Raw genomic sequence first — 22,017 nt, forward strand, 5'->3', positions numbered from 1 at the left:
CTTTTCATCTTTGTAAAATATTGCTTCAAACAGATAGGGACAAACTGACTCATTTCTATGACATCCAACTCTTGGGTGTATTAGACAGTGGGAAACTCAATTTTATATAGTCAGTTGTCAACAGATGGAGTCTGTATGGGCCCAAAGTTCAATATAAGATGACACAGGCGCTGATGAAAAGATGCAAGACACAAACATCATATTTAGTCCCAACTATTGGATTATTATTTATGTGATACTTAGGGACTTCCATGTCTCCTTCTACTTCTTCTTCTCATCATTGTTATTCTTTATGTTAAAACTTTTAAAGCAGCTCCTCCGTAGTCACTTTAATTCAACGTTTAGTGAAGCAGCTTATGTGAGGCCAAATTCTCTTTTAGAGTAAAGTGTTGGAAAAAAGAGACAAAATGACTCCTCCTGTGGGAACGAGTGAGTGGGGGGAAGAAAAAAAAACCAAACCAGGTCAGAGCGGTTGTAAGCAGAGGTCACTATAAATCGAATAAAGGCTGCAGGAGTTTCGGCCTTTTAATGAATCCCATCAACAAACAGAAAATCTTGTGATTTCAGAATTTACATTTTGAATAATTCCCATAATGTATCCATGAAATGAGAGACGTCTGGGGGCAGGCGATTATGCCTCAGTGGCTAGTCTTTTTCACTGGGATTTCCACTAGTGACTGGAATTAATATGGCTTAAATTCTCTTCGCCCCATAGCTAATTGAAACAAGTAATCTCCAGGGTTTGCCTTGCACAGGGGGACGTGGGGGACTCTGTGGTGTAACATGTCGTCCTCTGAGTTGACACATTCAACAAGGCCCGTCTCCCAGTGCACCGCAGCAGAAAGCAAAGCAGGAGTTGGTCCCAGGGTGGAAATAACTTTTGTATCCATACTCCACAGCTAAATAATTCACTTATTATGTTAACCATGTGAAACAGAAGTAGAACACTGGTTTGAGGAGCTGACAGATGGAAGAACGCTGATGCTTTGTGGGGTAATAACGAGATGTAAAACACTCTGTTCAATAATGTGCAGAAGTTAGCTCTGTGTTTTTTTTTTTTTTTTTTTGCATGACTTATAAGGTCCCCTGACAGTTCACAAGACTGTCAGTCAGTCTAGTCGTGTAGCTGGAATTTGCTCCAGCAGAGGTGGGGATGAATATTCAGGGGCTCAGCTGCCTCTAAGGCCCACAGAGACCTGACACACACCCTCCAAGGACCTCCCCTCTCTCATCTCTCTCCACACACACACACCCCTCCACTTTCCCTTGATGTGGTGGAGTCAGTCCAACACTCCACAGGTGTGACCCACTCAGACCTGTGAAAGCCTCCCCACACCACTCGGCCCTGTGATCAGGAAGGCAGAAAGAGCAGCTGCGCCTATACAGGAAGCAAAAAGGCAAGAGTTATCACCATGAGCCTTCCATTGGGCATCATGGAAGATGAATCAAGGCCCTTCTTCCGTGACCGCCGGTTGCAACGATGCCACGCTTAAACTGATAGATGAGGAAGTCCTTTGTCTCTGCAACACATTTTGTCGACTTTTGAAGGTTAAAAGCCAAAAAGATGGGCCCATCATCCGCATTAAAGTCTCAAATGATAACACTCCATGCTTGGTTTAAAACTAATTTTGTGCTTTTTTGCTGGCAAATGTTGGACATGTATAGACATGCCCTTGGACATGATTTCTGCTGCAGAATTTGGCTACTGTCAGTCGGTGAAAAACACACTGACACACACACGCACACACGCACACACACACACACACACACACACACACACACACACACACACACACACACAAAGGCATCTAGATTGAGTTTTCGCACTCAGTGATTGGACTTGATATAGACTATTCGTCATGGTCTACGCACAGCATCCCAAGAGCTGAGAGACTCAACACACTGCAGCACCTGTAACGTGCGTGTCGACCCGGAAGCGTCACATTTGAAATAATGACACCGTGGGAATTGCATAGATGCGCACTATCACATAGAATGCAGATCATTTTTATAGCATATCATTATGTTAGACATATCAATAGGCTATTAATTGGGTAAAACAGGATTGTTGCATCTTGTCTTGCCGGTCCAAATGATCTGGTGAGCATACATGGTGAGATCATTCCAAAACGTGAGTTTAATTGGATTTATCTGTAAGTGGAGACATGGCAGTGATGTCTGTGATTGTCTGTCACTTCACAGAGGAAAATAAACCCGACCCTGAAGTCTTTGCTGAGAGGCAGCAGGCGGCCAAATTGACGTTAAGATTTAACAAATGGAAGAAAAGGCTGTCACACTTTGACTATATGTAGACTCTGCCACGGCGCTGGTGGTATTACATGCTGTAATCTGGCATTCACACCTTTCCCCCACCCTATTCATTGATGGTGCATTTCTTCCCTGATAAAGGCGGTGTGCTGCGATGCATTTAACATCAATCACATCCAGTGCACGGAGCGCACACAGTACTCCGTCTATCAGCTGCAAAGTGCTCTCGCCTCGGGTGTGGGATATGCGCTTCTCCGCTCTAACATCCCGTAAAAATCTGATCCTCTCTTCGCTGGAGCTGTATTAGTGTGTGTGGCTCTATAACCCACTGGACGTGCCATTTATTTCCCATTCGCACGCAGCCTAAAGTTGGGACTTTAGACTTTTCAGTACCACTTTTTCCGTGGACAGCGCTCGCAATGATTCCGGGGGATCGACGCAGCGTCGAAATGCGTGTGGATTCCTTTTGGATACTACTCAGAAAGACTGTTCACATGTTGATTTAAAAAAGCGCCAGAATTTGCCGAGGAAAGCTTCCCTTCACACATTCAAAGAGCCAGCAAGACACGATTTTGCTTTGGATATGGGTCACTTCTTATAAAAAAAGATTATTCGCGGGCAGGAGGAAAAGGTAAGAACAGCCACCCAAGCTGCAAAAATGGGTCAAATACGGAGATGAAATGTTTAAAAAAAACACGTCGTGACATATATTTACTTAATTCTTAAGACGGGGTATTGAAAGGATACTGACAACAGGGATCCATGATAAAAATCTGGCGATGTATGCAAAACATTTTTTTTGTAACTTGCATCTTTTATTGATGTTCATATTTCAACTAATCAATGATTCATACTGTCATGGCAGTTTTTAAAAGTAGATATATGTGTTGCCTATAACAAGGAGTGCAACGCCCAGAACTGTGGTTGCATTGATTGTTTTTACGCGTTAAGGCGCAGCGTCTAGTGTGTGGAGCTCTGTGCCTTACTGCGCTGCAGAGGCGCCTGAAGTCTCTCAAAATATGATAAAAGAATGACTCAATATCCAAACTGCTGGAGCTACAGGGTTTACATGTAATTGTAGTTACAGCTCTGAAAGCACATACTGGACGAAACCGAGGAGAAAAAAGAAATCTTTTTCCTTCAGCACAAGCCGAGCCAGTTTATCTGTGAATAGCAACAACAGGATGCAAACAGCCGCTTCTTCATTTCCCCAGCTCCCACTGATTTATCTCGTCCCCACCTCTCTCTTCGTGTCTCCCTCTCAGCCCTGAAACAAGTTGAGTCACGTATAGGGGAGCACCCCGGCTTGGTGGTGTTTTGTGAGTGTGTGTGCTGAGGGGTGGGGGGGGAAGAGGGGGATAAACGTTGTGTGAACCACCGATTGTCAGTCACTGTGCTGTGCAGATGTACAGCCTCCTGGCAGTGGAGGCGAGCTTGGAGACAGCCTAGAACTGCTGATGTGAGACTGTGGACCCCCAGAGCAAACTTTAATAGGTTACTTAGGCGTGCACAGTGGTTACTTCAAGGCTGTTATTTTGTTGACAGGGATGTATATTATGCTTAATTTGCACATACACTGTCTGCTGGCATACACAACAAGGCTGGAGGTGGTGGTCAAGGTTCATGAGACAAGCAAATACACCTGACTCACAAAGAAACCTTAGTATTAATACTGCTTCCATTTCGGGCTACTCCCTCAGGCCTTTTTGTGGGACCAGAGATTAGCTCTGTGCTATCTTACTCTCATAGCTCCAATTCAGGATGGGGGGGCTGCCATGATTGCAGCCAAATATGCCATTGTCTGCATTCCCTCTGAACCTACAGCCAAGAGGGGAAGTGTTCCTCATATCAGTGGGTAATTATCGAAAGACTCTGACTCAGCAAAAGAGAGATTTCAATTCGGTTTCATCCAGCCTCCGAGCTCCAACGAGATAGATTTTATGTCTTAGGTTGGGTTATTCTTGTTGGCGTGTTCTTCACAACTGCAGTGACTGATAGCCTACCTGGATCTAGCTACAAAGCGTGCTTAAGTAATCTCCCCCACAGAGAGATTGGGAGGAATACTCTCTGTGTAGATTGTAGCTGGGAGAGAGGTGCAGGGCTTATTCAGGCAGCCTTAGATTTACTTTTCCAAGCTTTGCCTGGCTTATCTTGTCCTCCGAGTTAGTTTAGCAAGTGCAGACTCAGCGTAAGACCCCTGGTTTGCCTGCTACTATGTTCTCTTTAATATGTCATGGGCCAGAGTGTAAGCAGCTATGAAGAGATACTGTAGCATTGCCTCATTCTCTGCTTTATAACACACCAGCGGACACAGCAGCATACTGTAGATAAGCTTGCCTAGACAATACAAATGCTTCTTTACATTTCAATCTGTTGGTAAAAGCGGGTCATATAATGAACACAACACATTCACTTGATGGAAACCACGATGATCAAAGTGATTGAAATCATTTCAAGAAAGGGGTGGAGGAAACCTGATCGTGTTCTCCAGTCTGCAGGGAGACTCTCCACTATCCACATCTTTTACTGTAGCTGCGGCGTGGATCCAAGAGCAACACTGCAATAAACAAACGTGTGCACAGTTTCCTAGAACAGACCCGTGGTTAAATTCCCGACAGGCCTCTGTTGTTCCCTATTACAAAGGCTTGTGCTGGAAATGGGGAAGTGTGTGCACGGTGTATAGAGCCCAGGTTCCAGCTTCATTCTCCTCCCGGCAGACGCCATCTGCTCACTGGGGAAGTTTTCCAAACAATTCCATATTAAAGACAGGGGGAATGAGAAACATGGCTACATTACAAACAGCATACTCTGTTTTTTATTTTTTTTTATCTAAAATGAAACACAGGCAACTAAATCTGAAAAAAGGGAATTTACCCAAATGAATACATGACTAAATAAAAATTCCATGTCCTTGTGTTGCATTTATATGTTTAAACATGTACACATACAAGACAATATTCCCCTTCAGTGGATTCAGAGACTTTCTTATGCTGGTAATTTGTCAGATTTTCCAAAAATCTTCTTCCAATTAGGGGACTGCATTTATCTCCTTCAGAAGAGAAATTTATGTTGTGTAAAATTTTTTTTAAATAGACTGAAGTCCAGAAGCTGTTGGATACGTGATGTGTATAAATTACATCAAAAGGAGTTCCTAAAGACCCTTTATTCTGTATTGGGTTATAATGGACCATTGATGCTCACTGAGGAGATTTTCTGTTCTTAGGTTGATAAATGGAAATGAAATGTTTGTCCTTGTAACAGGAGATCACATTAAAACAGACGCTGTTTCTCTTGAGGTTGTACTATTTACATTTTGTGCATTAGGCTGTAAATTTAGAATAAAGCAACAGGTAGAAATTAGACCTTCAAATAGGATTTTAATGTTGGTAATTCATCTTTTGAAGTAATTTGCAAACCCAGTAGTGACTTCCATTGACGAGTATGAATTTCACACATAACATGGATTCGGCCCTTATTATATTCCTGACATATCATTAATTGTGAAATAGTGCGGAAAAACAACTGGATTCCAAATTATTAACAATGGAGAGAAACAACAACAGGAAGATCCAGAAGAGTGATGTTGTGCATTTCCTGAGTCATCATACACACAGATTCTTCCTAGGGCAGCGTTGTGTGAAATGGAGTGTGAAATGAGTGCACTTAACATCCCTGCAGTGGATTATACACATTATCTTACACTAGGGTCGAGAGCATCTTGCCTCTCGCCTGTGAATCTGTCATCAAGTTACATTCACCTTTACTCAAGTCCGTCTACTGTTCCCTACATGCCCTGGTCCATTTTGTTCAATCAATCCATGCCTGGAGTTCCAGATCTGTATGAAACAATATCATCAAATAACTCTTAAAGTTCACCTTCACTTCACTCGGAGCAGTGCACAGAATTTGCATCATTAGTGTCTGATAAATTGTCTATCACCCAAAAGCTCACTTTCAAATTGTTTAAACTTGCATCTGCTTCTTATTTTGCCATTTATTGCAAACTCCAATCCTTTATCGTAATATATAGTATGCCTGTCATATTGATAGAAGAGAAATGTTGCTTTGTTGTGCTTTGATGCACATGATGAATACACACGTCTATTGAAGTAAAAATTCAACTCGAAACAATTCAGCACTTACGAAAGCAGCCATTGTTAATGTATTGTGCATTTGTGATGTATTTTTCTTATTAATTTGGTTAACTGATCAAACACCGACATGATAACAATTGTCAGTTTTGTTTCATTACTTAATACGTTTTGTTATGATCTTATTGTAACGTACAACAGGGACCAGCAACCGGCTTCAACCATGGGCCAGTTTTTTTCATTACTGTTTATTGGTGGGGTCAGTTTTTACGGGTGTGGTGGAAACACATCTCTGTATGTTGTCAGTTTGTTTGTTTTTATTTCTCCTAATTCATTAAGAATAACATTGATTTAGAAAACTGTTTCAGGATTGTTTCTATGAGGAGAACTGTCAAGATTTCCATTAATATGTATGACTGAGTTCCAGCGGTTATGTTAATACTCCTTTGGCAAAAAATGACTCGTGAATGAGAACATAATGTGTTTCACTACAAGACTGGACATGTGATTAACGGTTTTCCTCACTGGCCCGCTTCATTTATGATTGAATGAAAGTACTGATGGTGACACAAATTATTATGTGTCAAACAGGCCAAATTATATATTATATATATTCATCTCATAAGTTTATAAGACTTTATTTCAGAATTGTGAACTGTTCAACAAGCCTCTGTCTCTTCATGTTGGGGCAGTCTTAGATATTCCGAGGTCATATTTATTGGGATTTACAAAAGACTCTTATTTATATTATTATCTGCAGACCCAGGAGCAGCTATTTTCCTATCACTGCTGTACAACAACGTAATCATACTTAATGATGACTTTTGTGGTGTAAAGATAAATGAACAATTATTAAAAAAAGAAAATGAAAAGGAAGAAAAGTTGAGCAGTCGAGACCTATAAAATATGGGAAAGCCCTGTGAGTTTCTGTGTCCTTCAGTATAAAAGATGATCAGTTCTTAGTTCACCAATGTTCAACAACTGCACAGGGAGCACTGGGCTTATATCATAGAACAAAAAAAGTATCACTCTCTTCCTTTCACTTTTATTTTCTCCACCATAAATGGCCTCAACCGACCAAAATGCAGCAGGGAAAAATACTGCCTTTTGAGTTAAAAGAGAGAGCCAAGATTACAGATACAGCCACATGTTCCAATAACTGGTTGGATAGCTAGTTGTAGTCGTGTGCCCACAGATCCATAATTGCTGGAAATTACTGTAACATAGTCACCCTTCCTCTCTGGAGGTTGTCAAAAGGCATTCTGGGAAAACCATGAAAACAGGGAACTGTGGTGGAGGTAGATGAGGCGGGTGGATGGAGAGTGGGTGCTCTAAAGTAAACAGCACCATTTGTTAAATCAAAAACAAACAGATACAGAGTAACAATAGCACTGATTTGGACGTGTATTCATTCTCTTTTAGCTCTGTTTGGTCTCTACCAACTCCGGAGGAACTCTTAAGTTCCTAAACGCTCAGCTCACCAGATCAGCACTAATGGTGTCTGTCTGCTGTTTGGTGCTGAGCAGGTGTTGTACAGAGGGATTTTACAGCTGCCTGCGACCTAAAAACAATTCTAAGTGATGAGAATGAAACAATACAGTAAAGTTACAGTGTGGAAAACCAAAACAAATCTGCTGAAAGGCACTAAAAAGCTCCATAAAGCTCAAAGGAATTGCAGAGTCAGGCAATATTCACATATAAGTTGTCATCCGGTGTATTGATAACACTTCATTATAAGTCCCCCTATTTAGTAAGCAGTAAATAAACATTTAATAAAGGTTTATAACACAATATGATGTAGATGTAAGAGGATATAGCTTATTAATGTAGTTGTGAACAACTGTAACTCATCCTGTGGACACCCACCAGTGGAGGCTGATGTATAACCTTGATGGATGACAATGTACTAACACAGTTAATATTAACTGATAAACAAAAGTCTTCATGGGAGAAGTTATAATTGCTGGCAAATAGTCTATATTAATAATAACTTAAAATGCCCTTATATCTGTTTACAACTGCATTATTGTATGTTAAAAAGCCATTTGTCTCATTTATAAAATGTAAAATCTACTGCTAATAAATGCTAAATAGGAGGACATGAAATGAAGCATAACCATAATATTGCTTATACCTGCTCCTAGTGTTACACAATTCACTGGACTACACAATAGATGATGATACATAGTGATAGGTAGCTTGGAGAGCATAGAAGAAGACGACAGTGAAAAACACACAGCCACATTGGTACTGGGGTTTCCACCATGCTCGTCGTTGTTTCCTAACATACTCATACTTACCAAGCCTAGTTGTACGGCTACTATCTTATCATACATGAATAAAACAGAGGCACGCATGAGTGGAGAGGCAAAAAGAAAACAGGAGCAGTATGCATCCATACATGTACTTCAGTAGATAGATAGATAGATAGATAGATAGATAGATAGATAGATAGATAGATAGATAGATAGATAGATAGATAGATAGATAGATAGATAGATAGATAGAGTCACCAGGTAGCTCAATACTTCCTGAGCTGTTCTTTTAGTTGAGCTCAAGTGTGGCCTGAGTAAAATTTAACAATATAGCAGTGCATCGCCTGGATATTTTTTCCACCTCTGAATGTGGGCGTAACCTGGACAGAGGCAAGCCCACTGTGATCACGCTGCATTGCATTCTATATATTCCATTTTTGCTCGCTTACTCTTGAAACCTCCTCTCAATTGACAATGTGAAAACAACGTGAAAGGGGTCACTCATCATTATGTACCAACAGAGAATCATCATCTGAATCTGCTGCTTCCCTCGACTTGACAAAGCTCAAAAGTGGCTTTCAGCTTGTTTAACTGGCCGGGCTGCAACTTCATTGTTTTCAGCCACAGTTTTCAGTGACAAAGCTCTAAGAGTCATATACACTACCTGCTCTTAGCAACTGGTGAACATAGTGGAGCATCTAGCTGAAGAGCTCTGCCATAGGAGTTAATAGAGACCAGCATCAAAGCTGTGGTACCAAAAGTGTTTCTTACCAAAGTAACAAGTACTGTTGCACCTGTAACCACACCCAACAGTGATGTCACAGTGTACTGCCACACCCTGGAGTACACTTCAGCAAGGTGATAAGTTCAACCACGTGAGATTTTTAGCTGCATTATTTATACCTCCAGCAGACATGGAGCATTACAAGCATTTGTTTGGAGACCTGTTTGTGTCCAGGTGATGAATGTAAGTCCACTGCTCAATCTCCTTTTAGCTCTGTTTTGCACTCTACCAATTCCGGAGGGAAATTGCCAGTTGCTAAATGTCTGCTGTTTGGTGCAGGGCTGAAAGATATTATAAAGCCCCGTAGAGCTGACAAGAACTGAAGAGTCAGATGCTAATTCTCTGTGGAGTCATCACTGTGAATTCACATTACAGAAAGTCATTTGATCCATTGTTACTATAAAAATATTGAATATAGCAGTTTGAAGGACGAGTTAAAACACAAATAAATTACAGGAGGAACATACAAAAGCCTTAATAAACGCGGAAGGCCCCTACTCCGACAATATAATGAAGGATGCAGAGACCATGACATCTGTAACACAACGCGTACAATGGTGAGATCAAGGTAAACCCCAGCAGATGGCAATCACATCGAATGTAGACTCAGCTGCAGTCTTCCTTGTACAAACACTACGGTGAATGTAGTTATGCACTAACCAGAAAACTGGCCACTCTCCAGTAGTAAAAGAAATGCTCCCAAGGCTTCACCCACATTCTCCGTCACTCCAAAGTCAAAACGACAAACTAGTTGGTCTCCTGTTGAGATCAGCCACCACAACCTACAAAGGAGACACATGACTCATACCCACTGGATTATGGCTGAAGTCTCCAACTACACTACATGTACCAGTGCTTGCCTCAAATCCCAATATCTGGTATTAGAAGATGACAAATTGGTCTGCAAACAAACAAATGAGGGACAGAAAGCTGCTGCTTAACCAGCCTAAATAAAACAAATAAACCCTTGAGTGGTACTCCTAAAAGTCTTATCACTGAATGGCTTGATGAATATTAAAATTCTGTGGATCATGACTTTTTTAACCCAGTTAAACACCTACAGGCAACACTGTTTCCTAGAAGTTACTTTCACATACTACTAATTGCTAGTAAATGTAATTGCTGCCTGGTGCCAACATCTTCTGAGTGAAGGATGGTGTACTGCTGTAGTGGTCGGGGTGGACGGCGACACCAGAGCAGTTTGCAGTCTCAGTCTTGTCTGTGGTTAGGTTTGGGCAACAAACCAGTTTGGTTCTGGTCAGGGAAAGATTGTGGCTACATTGAGATAACCACAAAATAAACACAACGTGCCTTGTGTTTTGTGTTTTATTAACCTTAACTGAGTGCTGTGAGGGTTTGTCATAACCTCTGATGTTAAAAACTCAACAATGGCTACCATCACCAGAACCCCCTCCTGGCATAAAATCACCTTTTGTGATGGAGAAAACTTACAAATAGCCCCTTTAATGTTATTAATTAAATGAAATATGTTTTGTTGTTATGTTCAGTACGAACCTTTTACAACGTGGCAGATGTATTCATTATTAATATTTCCTCATTATGTTGATAGAAAACATAATCTGGATAGCATTATATTTCTCTTAAAAAGTATGCAAATTACATTTGTGCAAGAGAAATATAATCTCTACGAGACAGGGTTGCAACAGGAGATTTTGGGCTAACACGTGAGACAGCTCTTACTAGCATCATCATTTAAATGCTTCTTTTGTTCTTTTTACTTCAGTTATTGATATAGGATCCATTCTAGTGAGAATGAAACCCCCGAAGATCAGTATCGAAGGGGCCCGGTGCACACACAGATGTCAGGATGCCCACTATCATGCAATAAAACATCCTCCCAAAATGTTTTCCTGCATAATGGCCCAAGTCTGAAGTAAATATTCCACTTTTTGAACTCTACTTGAAACTATCCATTCAACACACTTACAGTGGCATGAGTGGATTTCAGGTCAGGTGGTTCCGGTAATTTATACTGAAGCCTTGCGCTACTTTTGGCTGCCCTGCTCCTCTATTGCTTCATTCCCAACTGAGACAGCATAAGAAAATATTTTAATGGCAGTAGATGCTGGTTTTAGGTTGATTTCTACAATTACTCCCTTTGTAGCACTCAAGATTACTTCACAGCCATCACTTATCAACACAGCTGTTGATAATGGTGCTGCTTAGACATCAGCTCAGACATCAGAATAACAAATGGATGCCTGGCCTGTAACCTGGGGACCACTCCGGTTCTTGCAGTCACACTCTACCGGCTGACAGGAAGGTGTTTGATTCAAGAAATGGCTCTGCTCAGAAATAGATTGCTGGGCTTGCTATGATGAGATTAGTGTGGCGCAGGTTCTAGAGAATCGACAGAACATGAAGAGAGCTTTATAACGGCTATACGGCTGATGTGCCCTAGAATAAGACTCTATGGGCACCAAAGAGAAGTCTGAATCCTCTGATGTCCTGTGGTGATTCATTTAACTTTGCTACAGCTGATTAAACTGTCTCTGCCTGCGTTTTAACAAAGCATTACGGGATGACAGTTTGGCAGTGAAACCTATTTTATTTTGAATCTGCAGCACACCGTTTACACCTACTAGTAGCATTGGCATATTAAAACTCACAATCACTGGCTCAGATGCACATGCAGCCACATGAAGGCAAGCTGGCATAATTCAATTTAAGTGAAAATCTCTCTCACTTGAAGCTCCAACTCTGCAATTTAGGTTTCAAATTGTGGTTGCAAATAAATGAACGTGTATGTGTACGAATGTGTTTGCACACACGTTATTTTTAATTTATGGAAGACACAACTAAGGAAGGAAGGAAGGTAGAGAAGAAACAAGCAGAGGGGGATTTGTGCTAAGTCGAGGTGTGCGAGTTATTCCTGTAGTATTTCTCACAACGTTGCAAATAACAAAGTACATTGAATAGACTTATCAGTATTCCCACATGTAAATATTTACTGAATCTCTGTGCTATTGATTTAATCCTCTACATGTGGGTATCATTAAGAGGGACTTCCTAAAATAAAATCAAAAACCTATGTCTCCTCTGACCAACTGCCATGCATGCTCACATAAAAGGCAAAATATGATTTAAGTTCCCTGAATATCTGTCTCAACCACATCCACCTACACTTTGCACACTGAGCACAAAAGCATATGTACATAGTGTTGAAAGGCACCAACACACACAGAAAATGATACATGTTCAGGGAGATAGACACTTATTACAGCATGCTACACATATGACGTATTACATATATCTACAAACATGCAAATCACAAATGCACGCAGAGCTAAGGGGGTGGATGCAAAGAGAGTGAGTCCATGAGCTGTATAAGAGCTCTTCTGAGATCCCTCTAGCCCACCGTGGGTGTTTTGTCTTTCCCGCGAGGGATGCTCGTTGTTTTGCGGAGGCAGGTTCAGCTCTAGGATTAATGAAAAGCTCCATCTTAGTCATGAAAAGAGCATTTTCACAATCTATTTAACATCATGCATACCAAAGGCTCACATTAGGCACTGTTGACTTATGCTCGCCCACAGCACTGTTTTCTGATGCATTCATTGCCTCTGCTGTGATCTTCTGTGGGTAGGCTGCCCCCCCTCCAGCCGTGCCCATTGAGTCTCTTGCATTTCTCATGTTCACTGTCAGAAAACTCATTCTTCAGTGCCGAGATGAAATATGGCACACAACTGGAGGTCTGAGGGAGTTATTGAAGAAATGAGAGTAATAAAGCTTCCCGGGACTTTAGTGTTCTTTTTGGATAATGTTTTTTTTTTTCAGTCTCGCGATGGATGATTGTCCACCGAAACAGTGGATTTCAGTGGCACAGAGCATGATATTAGCCAATTTAGTCAAACCTTTATAGGTCAAACACAGCACTCTGTGAGCTTGCCGTGAGTGATACCAGGTCGTAGGATTGTAATGCAGGATGCTTCTATCCCAGTGGCCAGGCTGACCTGACAGAGACTAAAGTGGTGTAATAGGCTGCAGTGGAAAAGCTTGCAGAAGTGCATTCCATGAGTGCTGGATGTTATTTCAGCGGTTGCTTTTGGTGAATTATTTAGTGCAAATGGTTGTAATTACACAGTGACTACAGTGGGCGATTAGGTTGTGGCATGTCTGGATCATCGCAGGAATCACAGGACTACGTGATGAACTCAAAGGAATTCCAGGAACTGCTGTGCGCCCCTGCTCGCCTCTTCCCCGCCGCTCGTTCTCCTTTTAGCTCTGTCAGCAATTTCTCTCCTGTGAGTGGCTGGCGTCAGGCAGGCCCTCTCAGAGCTTTTAAAAGGCTGTTAAAGGTCCTTGTGAGACACGGCCTCTATCCCTCCGCAGCCACCCACACCCTCCATCCAGCCCGCCGACAAAGCCCTCTAAGCAATCACAGCTTCTCAGGATGTCAGCTAGCATTATGGTAACCCCCCTTACGCCTGCGATCAGGGCTCAGCCATGCAGGGGAACTGGGGCAAAGCAAAGGCAGTTGCTCATAGCAGCCAAGGGAGAGACCGGTCATCTCCGCCACGTTGACCTTTGAGGGCCTTTCGAGGATCGTGAGGTGATGGTGTGGGCGATGAATGATGGTGAAAGTAATGCTCTGATTCAACTGTTGGTGTAAACACAGAATGACTAGCACCGCAGAACAAGATGCAGCTAAGACTCAAAACACAAATGTCATCCAATCCACCTTTTTTTAAGGAGAAGGCAACTGGAGGGCCCATTATGTGGCCCAACTCTCCTGTCCTGTCCAGGTTGGTTCGTGTGTCAAGATAAAATGGCAGGACTGCAAATTCTGCTTGACAGCAGAAGCTCCCCTTAGGGAGACTAAGTGGCGTCAACCTGTCGTAGTCACACACTGTTGCTGACAAGGTGATGATGAACAACTTTCATTAAAAGGCAGAAGCTGGGCTGTTCCTCTGAGAGAGCATGCTCCGGTCTTAATGTCAAAGGGAAAGGACCAGGGCTGGAGGACAGGAAGCCTTGGAGTCAAAACTCTGTGTGATTTTACTTGCCAAGAAGTCCTGTATGTCACCATGATGTACTCTCAAAAATTCACCTACAAGGACCTACAATTAGAGGCACAGGAAGAGGTGCACTCCTGCTTGGATTGGATCACTCCCATGAAAATGGTTTAAGTCTTGTCACAAGCTGTCAACATCGCAGATGCTGCAGTAAACATATAATATGTGGATTCATATTGGTTAAAGCTGGCAGCAGTGATGGCTCCAAATGGCAGTGACAGGTAACTATTTTGACAGTTTAAAATTCTGTACCCAGAAATCATGGCAGGAGAAGTCATTTAACTGCACACAGCAATACAGGCAAGTCTGTGATAACTTTAAAGAGACAGGAGAGGCAAAAGCTCATAGATGGCGAAAGCTGAGCTCAGTTTTCTATAGTCAGAGCATTTATTTGCTGCTGATTAATAAAATTTTTCTATCTCAAATTTTGATTTGTCACTTCTGTGGTTACCCAGCACCATATTTAAGTGGAGTAAACACACTTGAAGTGGCAATGTGAAAGAAGTGGCCAGCTGCTGAATTCATACTCCAAACAAACAGGAGGCAGCATACTACCAGAACATTGGGGTGTATGAAAGAAGGAAATGCACTCGTCCCCTGTGCCATAATGGTCATCGGGTATACCAGGACAAATCCTGGTGGGCTCTGTGGCCTGGTGGATTGTAGAAACATCAATAAACCTTTAACCAGTCGTCTCTGTGTACCTGTCAATCACGGTGCACATGAAAGCATGCTGTGTGCATGTTACTGGACTGGGCTCACTGGCTACTCACAACTGAGTATGAAACATCGCCCTCATGTAGAGATAACGTTAGCTTGAATAAATATAACTTCAGCATAGGGCAGTTGTTCACATGCTGCCAAACCTATATGGATTGGGGGAATAGTGTTTTCCACACTGGTTTACCCTGTAATCAGATTATGTAACTAGTAGGTGGTTCTCTTTGGTTATTGTTGGACTGACTATGACAATTTCACAACAAGTCTGCCCAGTCAGAGAGGCAGAAAGATGGAGTGGCGGCAGGAAGAGAGCGTGAGCCACAAGAGGTCGAGGAAGGCGATGGAGAGCAGCTGGAGCAGCAGCATCAACAGCTGAGCTCGAGGAAAGAGTGGAGGAATGTCACTGCAGACTTCACTCACTACTGCCTCTTGTGGTACAAAGTGCTGTTACAAGATGGGATGGGCCAGTACTAGTTAGCTTGCTAACTTCAATAGATAGCTCTAAAAACACAGTACATAGATGTCTTTGAAATAACATCCAAAATGTTATTTCTTCACATTATGATGATCTTACTTAATTTTTTATTCTTTTCACTAAAATGTTTATATATTGCCCTTTTAACTCATGTAGTTTAAGTGGATGGGGTGATGGTTTGCAGCCTGAATCTGATAAAACAATCGTCTTGTTAAAAGACAATCTTACCTGCTGTAGCTTCAAAATGAAATGCAGAGCCCTCATTAGATTCTGAATAAATACAGCATACTGTTGCTGAAATATTGACTATTTTTGCCATCACACTGTCACACTGCTGAGAATTTTTGACAGATGTTCAGAATCTGTTAGGGAGTTAAGGAGTCATACTGTGTGGTATAAAAGCAAAATCCCCTTCCTGAATTTTGCACAACAGCTCATCACAGGCAAAAAAACGACGAACCACTCGCTATAAATGTTCTATCATGTGCACAAAACATACAAAACTAACAATAATAATTATGGTAATAGTAGTAATACTAATAGCCTTATATCTACTGAGAGCAATAGCATAATAAACACAGTTACAGTAGTGTGCTGTAGGATCAAAAATATTGAAACATATATTTCCATTGATTATTCAGCAGAACAAAAAGGGAAGCTGTAGAGCGTTGGATCCATTAGGGTCCACTAACTGAATGTAAATTATGACATTAAGACCAATAAAATAGCTTGGATCTCTCAGTAAACACTAGTGTCTGAAGTACTCTGGTTGCCACAGCGTATGGCTTCAAATGAGACGCAGCTCCCACACCTGCAATCTATCCGCAAATCATTACTGGCCTAATGATCAACATCAAACCCTGACATTAGGACACGTTACTACAATCTCCATGACAACTAGGATTGCAGGAAAAGAGTGATATATCATTGTCTCTTCCTTTTCTTTATGCTGGCTGCAGGCGTCTTTCCCTGAAACTTTACATCATCAAATTTTGGCATTTCAGACTTTGAAATTTTGTTCAGTTTCAGCTGTGCCATCACTGGCTCATGTAAGTGCAGCACATTGCTGCTACACGTTATCCCTTTTTAGCATTAGAGAAATGTATCTACACTCACTAGCGCAGTGACCACACAGTGTTCAATTACATTGATTTTTCTCCTTTCTCTGCTATCCTGCTGGGTATTTTACAAGCTTGGAGTACACCGTGTTTGAGGAAGCAGGTGGAAAAAAACAACTGTTGTGCCGTTTTATTATATCATTTTCTTATCAGATCATAAAAACAACAACAATAGGATGGAGGGAATTTTAGATGACCAAATTAATGACAAGCTTGATGTTAATGTTATAACCTAAGTGGAAGGATTTAGACACTGTTTTTTTTTCTTCAGAAAACTGAACGCTTTCAAAATAAATTCAAAAATACATGGTTGTCAAATAAAAAACATGACATTTTTTACTCGGCCTCTTAGTAAGATTTGTTGTTATTGTAAATCATTCAGTCAGTCCACCACTGGATGGGTTGCCATGACATGTATTACAAATATCCATGATGGTTAGTGGATGAGTCTTAATGACTTTGGTGATCCCTCACAAGCACCATGAAATCGAAAGATTTTGTTGATTGACATGAAATTTGGTAAAGACATTCCTTTCCCCCCTCAGGATGAATTCTAATCATTTTGGTGATGCCTTGACAGCTCATGTAGCTCCACATTAAGGTCAATTTTAAAGTGTCCACTACTTTACTTTTATGTCCAAATACCTGCTCAGCTAACGACATTCCCATCCGCCTCATCTGTAATTTATGTTTAGTGAAAATTACAAAATGTACAAAGATGGTGAACATGGTAAACACAAACATCAGCATCTCAGCATTGTCTTTGTGAGTGTGTTAGCATGCTGAAGTTAGCAGTCAAATCATCAATATGCCTAAGTACAACCTCACAGAGCATCAGCACGGACGCTCTTTGTCTTGTTTCAGTTACTGTATATAGCATGAGATAAATTCTATTATACATCAGCATTCTGCAGCAATAGTGTCAGTGTCACAGTCCTGCCACATTATTAAGTGAGCTGTGGCTCCAGGGAAGCAGAACTTTCTATTATGCTGGTATAGTGAGAACTGGAGAGCTGTATGTGTTTTGCTAGCTTGGTTAAAGTTTCTCTATAAGCAGCTACCTTCAGCCTAGATTCTCAAACAGTCACTCAAAGTTATATCAAGCTTTAGTTTTCAGGTCCCATATTTTACACTTTTCTGGTGTTTTACTTTAACTTGATATCCACAGGAAGATATATTTGTGGTTGTCAGTACCAAAAACCATCTCAGTGTAGTTTGACATCTCCTCTTTCAGGCTTCTCCCTGAAGCTCTATGACAACAGGTCGGTCAGCCAATCGGAAGGGAGGCTCTGAGCCTTTCTTCTGATTGGCTGAGTGTTTTCTGAGTCATTCAGAAAAGATTTCAGGTGAACACTCAGAGAAATCAAACGCTGCAAGGTTGGACACTGGGTTGAGGTAGGCTGTGCTGGGGGGGTAGCTGACTGGTGGTGACTGTTTTGTTGTGCCATTACAAAGTTATGGCAGTCCTGATGACTCGTTTTAAGACCATTTTTCAATACGGGCTGTGTGGATTTTGTCTGTGGATTGCACATTTTGATATTTTCACAGTATTTATATAGCACCAGGACCTCTGCTTTATAATGAAAAAAGACCTGCACATCTCACTTTCTACAATATGGGACCTTTAAGAAGGCAATCAGAAGGATGTCCTATTGTTTACTTTGGAAATACATCATTACAGGTGTTATTTAGGACACAAGGTTTTTGAAATAGAGTGTGACTGTGTTTGCATGTATTTAAAAATTCACATAAATAATTTGCAGTCACTCTTACTTTGTGCTGAAAGGCCATTTCAAGTTTTTATGGAACACATTACACCTGTTCATGAATTTATGCATATCTCATCAGCCACACTTTGTTGCATAAGAAGCGCTTTTCATATTCACAAGCGTTGTTTTGCATGTGGATGCAGGGTTGGAGTTTCTGTGCTTGTGTAGTTTAACGCTGACACTCATAACAGCAAATTGGATGGCAGTTTAATAAGTGGCGCTAACTTTTTAAAATTAAATTGATTCTAGACGCAGTCCTTTCCTTAGTTTAGTTATTACCTCAGATACTGACAAAATAGTGCCATCTTCCAAATGGGTTTCCAAATGTATCTTTGTTAGACATAATGGGCTATGAATGTGGCAAGAAAAGTAATCATAAATGAGTTTCTAAGGTTGTGTCAGTTAATTAGCACCTGATTAAGCGCGGTCAGTGGAGATGTCCACACACTGCTGAGCGATGAGCCTGTAAGCACCATCAAAAGAATGCCCAATAACCAGAACTGTTTTAAGTAAAAGGAATAATTATTAGAAATGTTTCACACGGGCAGTCTAAAGGCTGAACAATGTAAAACAAATGAGCTAAATTCCACAATACTGTAGCAAACAATGAATGAATACCTAAATGGAGAATGATGGCAGTCCATTTAGTTGTGCACAATAAAGACACAAAGAAAGACTTAATCAGCTATACTGCCACATTTTTGTTGTTGTTGTTGTTGTTGGTGGTTTTTTTGAAGAAGTTATTTTTGTACAGGAAATTACTTGTTATATTTGCTAGCGGTAGAAAAAAAAAAAATCTCATTAGCAGTCAAGCTTCACACTCTGTAAAATTGTCAGTGACATCCTTCTCTCCTGCCCCTGAAGACTTGTTACAGTGTTCAGGGCAACTTGCGAAGGCATGGCAGTGTAAACTGATGTTTGAATTGTGACATGAATGCAGACAGAGAGGCAGTGCTATTTTCTGGAAGAGACATCTTTCTCCTCTAACAATGTCCCTTTCCTTTTCATTCAGATAATCTCACTTGAGATTGCATTGTTGTGCTGTCTTCCAAAGTGTCACATAGCAATTACACACTTGTAAAGACCTGCGATAGGCTGTGGAGTTAAGATGTGAAATATTCTCACTTCTAGGCTGATATGTTGGGTATTTCTGATATTTGTTTTTTTTTTCTTTGCCCCTGTCTCTTTGCCTTGAAGATGCAATGGTTAGGTTAGGTCGGCCTCCTACTGTCGTGTTTGTCAGGATAATCTCCATCAGTCACAGCGGTAGGCTGTTCCTCAATGTGGTCCTTTATGTACGGTATTTACCAGGGTTCAGTTTTGATAACCAGTTACCTTTTGGAACAGATTAAAGTCCCAATGCACTGTGTAATGTTGGACTCTTATAGAGGAAAATTGACAGTTATAAGAGAAATAGGTTCAAATCTGTAGTTGCCAATCAAAAACGGGGGTCCGGTTTCACACTGGGAGATGTGTGTTGCCGGGGAATTCAGAGCTTTGGCAACTAAACACAGGCCTCATCAAAATTCTGACAAGAGTTAGAAATTTAGGACCAAAGTCTCACAGTGTGACTGCTGCTCAGACCCACATCTACTAATTAATCTGAGTATGGCATGAAATCACACTGAATACATTTGCTGACAGCGGTCCTAGATAAGTTCATGTAGATACCTCATGGGCATGTGTTTATATCAATTGTTAGAAACGCTGATATTGTACAGTCTGACTCAAATTGCAACTGAGATGTTATTAGACCCATCTCCAACAGTGTAACATGCAAATAATGTGTAAGATGGCTGTTATCGCACAATGTACAGAGGCCTCTGGAAAAGATTTGTTAATCCCCATTTAATCAAAACCATCCTCTTATCCAGTCACCTGTCCCCACAGAACCAACACTGTCATAGTTGGACATCAGTGGTCAGCACTAAAGGTCTTTGTGGGCCTTTGTTTTTTTCATCATGAGTGCCATTAACCACCTGCAGCTTTGGATAAAGTCCTTGTGCTGTCAACATCTGCTGCGGGTCTCAAAAGACCTGTGGGCTATAGACCGTTAGCTTGGACCTCTAAGTGTGTTTGTCTTTGATCCACACAGGAGTTTGACGGATAATGAGAACTGTGTTCTTGAAAAACACAAAAATGAAATCCACACTCAAATTCTCAATGATAAAAAAAAAGTATCTACTGGAGCACAGATTCATCCTGAAAGTGTCTGAAAGGCAACTTTACAGGTTAAGCAACAGGTGTTCACACTCATGATTTTTGGCAGTATAATCTAATCAATTATGCATAAAAAGGATTCTCCACATGCATAATAAAATGAAGTCTCTCCGTAAGACCGCCTATAGATCCAGCACCTGCTGTTGCAACAAAATGCTCCATCCTACACACAAAAATATGAACAGTAATGCAGATTCAACAATTACTTCCACCAGATCAGGATTATTATCTGGATCTGCACCAACCTGTACAAACTCATAGATCTCAACAACATAAATATCTGATTTTTTACATCAAGATCCATACATCCATACATTATTTCCAGCGACTTATGAAAATGTCAAAAAAAAAAAAAAAAATCTTGCAATGTTAATGGTCTTTTTCCCAGCCCATGCCCCATCCCTCCATGAAGTTTGGTGCAACGATCAGCCAGACATGGATGAAAACATAACCTCCTTGGCAGAGGTAATAACAGCATTGCAAAAGGTAGGAGCAACGGTCAATAGAAACTGTCACAGATGATGGTGCCATTTTGCTTAAACGGGGTTGTGGTGATGAATTCTAGCAAACCACTTTCAGAATTGTCTCTTTTGGGATATTTCACTACTAAAGTCACTAGACCATAAGGAACATTCACATGAAATACTGATGTATTTACTACTGATTACTCTGCTCATTATTTCCTCAATTAATTGATTACTCAGTTTATAAAATGATATATGTCAATAAAATGTTACATGATGCCCATTATTGTTCAGAGTGATGTTTTCAAATTTCTTGTTTTATCCAAAAAAAACTCCCAAACCCAAATACATTTAGTCCACAAAAAGCAGTAAATCTTCATATCGGAGAAGCTGTAATCTGACACTGTGTCACCCTGACAATCTGTTTAGCATTCTTGCCTCAAAAGGGACTGAAACAATTATCAAAAGAGGTAATCTTCAGTCGACAAATGGATTTATGGACAAATTATTTCAGCTCTAAACATAAGACAAAGCACCATTAGCATCAAATACATGATAAGGTTTATAAAACTCCTGCCAGCAATTAAATTGACCCTCCCAAAAAAAAAAAAAAAGTATTTTATGCAGTGTAAGATGTGTTTGCCCAGAGCATACTAAATAACCAATTAACTGTAGTTATTATCAAGGGCAGTCAGAATTTATCCAGAAGCAAATATCTAGGTTCCCTAAGATATTATTCAAGCTATTATTTTGATTTAATTACACTGAAATAATTGATCACATATCATTTATGTCAGCGTAATCCTTCCCCCCCGGTTTC

The 22,017-nt window shown here is 40.8% G+C and overlaps 1 protein-coding gene across 2 annotated transcripts in view; it reads left to right on the forward strand.

Annotated features, from left to right (window-relative positions):
* The first annotated feature begins 2,203 nt into the window (after nt 1-2,203).
* The window catches only part of LOC130186287 (metabotropic glutamate receptor 4-like), a 178,837-nt gene continuing 159,023 nt past the window's right edge, over nt 2,204-22,017 (forward strand). Inside the window, exon 1 of one of the 2 annotated variants that reach the window (XM_056403282.1) lies at nt 2,204-2,899. The gene's annotated coding sequence lies outside the window, so the exon portion shown is untranslated. The remainder of the gene's footprint in view (nt 2,900-22,017) is intronic. The other variant, XM_056403263.1, reaches the window with a different exon arrangement.

Source organism: Seriola aureovittata, chromosome 2, assembly GCF_021018895.1.
Source record: "Seriola aureovittata isolate HTS-2021-v1 ecotype China chromosome 2, ASM2101889v1, whole genome shotgun sequence".
In the NCBI taxonomy this organism is placed as follows: domain Eukaryota; kingdom Metazoa; phylum Chordata; class Actinopteri; order Carangiformes; family Carangidae; genus Seriola; species Seriola aureovittata.